The sequence below is a fragment of the Chanos chanos genome, chromosome 4 (genome assembly GCF_902362185.1).
Source record: "Chanos chanos chromosome 4, fChaCha1.1, whole genome shotgun sequence".
Lineage (NCBI taxonomy): Eukaryota > Metazoa > Chordata > Actinopteri > Gonorynchiformes > Chanidae > Chanos > Chanos chanos.
Genome location: NC_044498.1, coordinates 3,708,985 through 3,715,152, shown reverse-complemented (window position 1 = coordinate 3,715,152; position 6,168 = coordinate 3,708,985). Strand labels below are relative to the sequence as shown.

General features: G+C 41.1%; 1 non-coding gene across 1 annotated transcript; it reads left to right on the top strand.

Annotated features, from left to right (window-relative positions):
• The first annotated feature begins 210 nt into the window (after nt 1–210).
• On the top strand, nt 211–282 carry trnae-uuc (transfer RNA glutamic acid (anticodon UUC)). Its single transcript has one exon. It is a non-coding gene; the product is annotated as a tRNA-Glu (tRNA).
• The last annotated feature ends 5,886 nt before the right edge of the window (nt 283–6,168 follow it).

Below are 6,168 nucleotides of genomic sequence, written 5' to 3'. Positions count from 1 at the left end.
AAATTCACTCCTCACTCTTCACAGTGTGCATGCATGATCACAGGATTCTATTCTATTCAGTATTTGTAGTACAGTTGCATTTGGTATAGTGAAAACCCAATGCTGAGTTCCAATATATTATAGCAGGAGGAGTACACATATTCAGAGTAAGACTTCATAAGTGTTTGTTATTGCACTTAGGATTTCAAAAGTTCATTTCCTTTCATTGGGTCCCATATGGTCTAGCGGTTAGGATTCCTGGTTTTCACCCAGGCGGCCCGGGTTCGACTCCCGGTATGGGAAGAAGCTTTTTTTGTTCTGTAAATAACATGTCATTGTCTGCATATGCCTACATACCTGTAGAACTAAAGAGACACCATCAGCCGGAACCAAAACTTGTGTGTGTTAACATACTTGGCCAATAAATCTGATTCTGATTTTAATGTAGCAATAAGACCTGGAGTGGATGAAGGGGTGTCTCCATAGTTTCTTAAAAGGTCAGTCATACCAAGAGGAATGGCTTCAGTTATGGTTTGAAATTCCTGCTGTGTAACAGGGTCGTTATTCTTGGTTATAGAGTCTCCATAGCTGTGTAATTCACCAATATCATTAATACGTTGCGTCCATGCGCTCTGACTGATCTGGAGAAATCCGAGGCAGCTCCTTTGGAGGGTTAAATGAGTTGAATGGAAGGTTGATGTCCCTTTGGCGCCACCTGCTGTTTTCGGTGCTCAGACCATTTGTGAGAAAATCGGGCATTTGCATTCGCAAACTAGTACAAGCATTTGCATCTGCAGCTCCGCGCAAGCGGAACAACAGTGCCGAAAGTCATGTGATCCACAAATGCCGCGTGTTGCTGTGTACTTGTGGAGAAAATTGTGTTGCATTTGTAAAACCGATGACACAGACATACAAAAATGTTGCTTATTATTTGCATTCTTTCTTAACATGTGTGGAACCTGCCCTGCATTTGTTCTTATGTAGCATTTAAATTCGCAAAACACATGGTAATTTTTTGATAACCGTATTTTGTATTTGCAAAGCACGGTGTGTATAAATGCGAATCGTGGATTTAATCTGTCACAATCTGTTTGTTTGAAAATCTCGGGGCATTTGCAAATCACATTCTGTTTGGAACATTTTGGCAGCTTCCTAACACGCTGCGGACTACTGCTTACTTGAAATGAAAGTGTTGCTCTTAGGAGTCTGGTACAGTGTGCACTTTCTAGACACACTGCAAATAAAGGCCCCACACCTCGGGTTGCTACCCGTCCCTTATAATACAGGATCGTCCTGTATTGGAAAATAAAATGCTGCGTCCCGTATTGAATCAATAAAGGACGCGATTTGTCCCGTATTTTCGGACACGTAGTTTCATATATACACTAGGTCTTCAAAGTGCTGAGAATAACATAACACCGAGTAAAATCAAACAAATTATATAAGCGGAGCGGGGAAGTTTAATTTCAGTGGTGAGCCACAAACAGACAAGCTCTGCGTGCTGTATTGGATTACACGTCAGCGTCATCGTCTCCATTAGGTGTAACTGAGTGGTTGCCTTGTAGCTTACAATTAAAAATAGCACCCACAGTCGCTGTATTTTTCTTTTCTTTATTATTTCAACGATGTCGCAAGTCTCCCGGTGAAACGTAAGAGGCTGTCGAGATATTGGGCTTAGTGATCAGTGGGGCAGCCCTTTCCCTAGCGACGAATACAGGGCAAACTGTGGCCTACAGTTTGCCATCGAGCTTTTTGGGTCGCCCATGGAGGGATGTCTGGCCTCAAACAGCACGCTGAAGGTGCTACCCATGTCCGAGCAGAGCAGACTACACAGAGTGGAATCACTCGATTCCTTATATCTCCGACTTCCGTGGCGGACGTGGTGTATTGTCTACTTAATTGTATACTGCCAACTGTAGCCTATATTATAGCCTATGTTAGACTATATTATACAGTAACCAAATAGCTAGGCAATAATAAGTGCAAATATCATCCTGATATTCCATCCATTCTCTTTTGGGCTGAAGGTTAAGATAGTTATTTATCTTATAATTCATAAATATGAAGCATTATGTAAATATGACAATGTACAATTTAAAACATCTAAATAAATAACCCTATCAGCCTATCCTGTATATGCCATAAACATGATACACTTCTAAAAATTGGGGTTTTTTTCTAACTTAGGAAAAAAAGGATCACGGTATCCTTTTGTACTTAACAGTCTATACACATTTTCGATCAAATTAAAGACGCCTCCTCTACAGGTAACAGCTGCAGACTTGACACATGTATATCACACTGTAACACTGTTAAGCAAAACCTGGGCTAGCGCTTGCGGGGGGAGGGTCCCTTATTTCTCCACATAAAAGGTGGCAACCCTACCCGCACCATCATCTGCACTTTACCACAGTGTCATCTCTGAACTAAAGGTGTGTATTTGTGACCCACGGGTACATGATTAACAACCCCATGCACGAAAGGTGCATTCTAAGCACCCGACAATTCAATAGTATACGACGCAAAAGCCCTGCCGATGCAATACGATAGGGCACGATCCGATTCAATATAGTGCAAACAGCTCAATTTTTGTTCTCCCATTCATCTGACACTGCAAGAAAAAATCTAGTAGGCCTAAATCAAGACAACCCAGTTACAGGACAGAGATTTTAAAAAAAGTTGTGTACAGCCACTTAACTAGCCCCTACCCAACTGGCAGTAACGTTTGTGATTCAGGGGGAAACCGTATTAGTTAAAACCAGTCACTAACCTCATATAGCTCTTCGCGCTGCGAATGACGTGGAAGTATGCCCTTCTATATGTGTGAGTGCTTTGGACTGCACGAAATGGGACTGGTGATTTCCTTTTATCTCGCTCGGCGAGCCCAAAGTGTATCCTCAGCAGCTCAAGTGTGATAGAACTTGTTCGAAGAATGAGCAAAAATAACGGAAATGAAATGACTCAATTCTACGAAAACCGTCCGTCAAAAGGGGGAAATGGAGGTGAGCTGTACAAGTTCGCGGTAAATCATTTAAGCACTTCCCTTGTTCTCGCGCGAATTGAAGAGCTTAAAAGATTCTTAAAGAGACCACAACAATGTCCGGCATCTCGTGTGTACTTCAGTGCGTTTCCATACACAGCTACAACTATACTGTATTCAGACAGTTACTCGAACTACTGAACCCGTACTTTATCTGATATTTGAAAAATAGTTAAAAGAACAGATACAGTTCCACAAGTGCATGACAAGATGTACAGACAATATGGAAAACACAGGAGGTGATCATTCTAAAGGGTAAGCATGGTGATATGTCACACCATATGACACGAGGGTTAAGTCTACATATTTCACGTACATTAAATAACCACTAATAAAAATGAAAAGGGGCACAACATGACAGAATTGCACATTATTTACATCAGTAATTTCACCCAGTACACACTTTCCAGATCAGATCAGAGCAGTGCACACTGGGAATGAAACATGAAGAGATGAGAACACCAGAGAGAAGTAGCGCCGGTGGCTACTGCTGCATAACCCTCCTGAACGGTTTCCTGAACGACGTAGCGGAATGGCCAGAGGACCAGCAGCAGGTGGTGGTTCCAGTTGCACTTCTGTTTGGAGGTGGGGATGGCAAACTCAGACACGAGCACCCTTTTGCATTGTTATTAGTGTTTAGTTTACTGTAGTTTGTAGATTTACCTCTTGCTTGTATGATGTGAAATATGTGCTCCACCATCATTATGCTTACCCATTAGAATGATTAAATCATGTGTTTCCTCCATGTTGTTTGTATGTTCTTTTAAGGAACTGCAATGTTACCAGTTCAGAACAGGTCGAGTGGAGTAAATGATGCACAGCCTGGTTCTCTGCCACTACACACCCAAAGTTACAACGTCACACACATCAGATGGAAGATATTTTGATGATATTCAAACTCTGCCTCCTAGGGGTGGACAGATTCACTCCCTTTTTTTTTTCCAATGTCACGTGTATAAACTGAGTAAAATACGAACGTATCTTAAAGCATTACAAAGGCTACGCTGACCACACATAATTGGCTGTAACACTTTCTGGATTCATTTACAGTAAACTCAACAACACTAAAATCTGCTCCCAAGTTTTTCTCAATGACTTACTGTACTGTGCTCTACAATATTAATCCACTGACTGATAAATGGCCTACCTAATGTTTGCGTGTGGCACAGACATACAAAACCTTTGACCTCGACTCTGAGGAACAACAGCAGCCTGCTTTATGGTGACGGTGGGGGAGGGGGTAATTAACTCAAGAAAACGATTTTCTGTTACTTTTACATTGTAGTCGACTTCAATTCAAACCTATTAGCCCTTTTACGAGTGGCCCGTCAGTCAGTCAATCGCATGTGTTTCACAGCTAATGAGACAAAACTGTCGGGACAAAACTGCGACAACTTGCAAAGCATTATTTATCAGACAACCTAGTCTTTGAAGAGATGATTACTATATAACCTTTTGGCTATCACATTTGTTTGGTTAAAGTGTGTTACATTAATTTGTTACCTTTAGTGTGTACAAACACCAATATCCAGCATTTGAAAATTTCATGGTGTTGGAGGAACTTAAGCTATAATGCACCAACAACAGAAAAAAGAGGACACCACCATTTTACAATCTCTGACCTGAATTTACAAACACCATAAAAACAGGCACCGGAAGACTATGGAATATTAAGTCTTTAGTACTGGTAATCTTTAGTACTGATTTTTGTCTTCTAGAACAATCTCTGGCATAGCCTGTTCACATACCTGTGTAGACAGATGTAAAAAAATCAGCAGTTGTCCAGCGGCAGGATTTTGGAAGTCAGAGCTTTGAAAGCTGAAGATGTAAAGTACTAAAGACAGGTAAGCAACATATTATAAGATTCATGGGTCTTAGCGTCCAAATATTTGCGTTTCAGAATGCCCTGGAAGAGAGCTCATATAATGAGGCACAGGAACACGGATATTACACAGGACTGTGAGGACGTCTAGGCTGATATGAGTTACCCTGTTTGTCCACATCTTCTACATATCAACAAAGATAAAACAACCAATAGCAGCAAGTCATTCAAACACTTTATATGCTTTTTATTGGTCATGAGGGGGAAAAAAAAACAACAAAAAAAAAACAGACCAAGAATCATCTTATCCAGTTTATTCTTCCTCAGGAACAAGAAAACAACATAAGGATAAAATCAAAGGGAGAAAAAAAAAATCATTTTTTTTAAAGCGTTAAACTAAATACAAAGCTTAATGCTGATATGAGTAAATCAAATATAGGTTAAATAAAGTTTCTTTAAGATACAGGCTGATATTTTTCTTCCATTTATCATTATAACAACTCAGAAAACAGCTCTTAAAACAGAAGCACTCCCAACTTCAGTATCATCCTTCCCAGTTCACCCGTTCATTTATCCATCCATCTATCATCATCATCATCATCATCATCATCATCCATCTGTCACCTATCATCATCATCATCATCATCATCCATCTGTCACCTATCATCATCATCATCATCATCATCCATCTATCACCTATCATCATCATCATCCATCTGTCACCTATCATCATCTGTATCTCTCACTCTCATATCACACAGGGTAGGCATGAAGCAAGAGGGAGAGTATGTAGAGAGAGGAAGGGGGTTTAAGAGTGGACACTGAAGTGGAAACAAACTAAAGGGTAAGGGAAAGTGAATTAAAGGATGGGTGACAAGCTAACTTTCACAGAAGCAGCAGTCGACACAGGAGGTTGCGTTTAGCTTAAGTCAATCTGACGAGACTTTGTCCGAGTTCTGCTGAAGAGGGAGGGGGGTTCCCCAGTCTTTTCGGGATTAGAGGTGTGACTGGCATTTTACAGGTTCTCGTGACCGTGATACCCACACGAGTAGTGGTTTGGATTCCACCGAGTACCAACTTAGAGTTTTGGATGGTTGCAAAATGTGGTCAAACTATAGTTCAACCAGTCGACAAACACCTTCAACAAACACACACACACATGCACACGCACGCATACACACACACACACACACACACGCACGCGCGCACACACACACAATGCTACACTTGAGCCATAGCACTGCACTGTTGAGAAAAACAATGAAGACGCTGAGGTGAGGGATGGGAGTTCTTCCAAATATGGCCTCCCGCATTTGAGAGGCGGAGT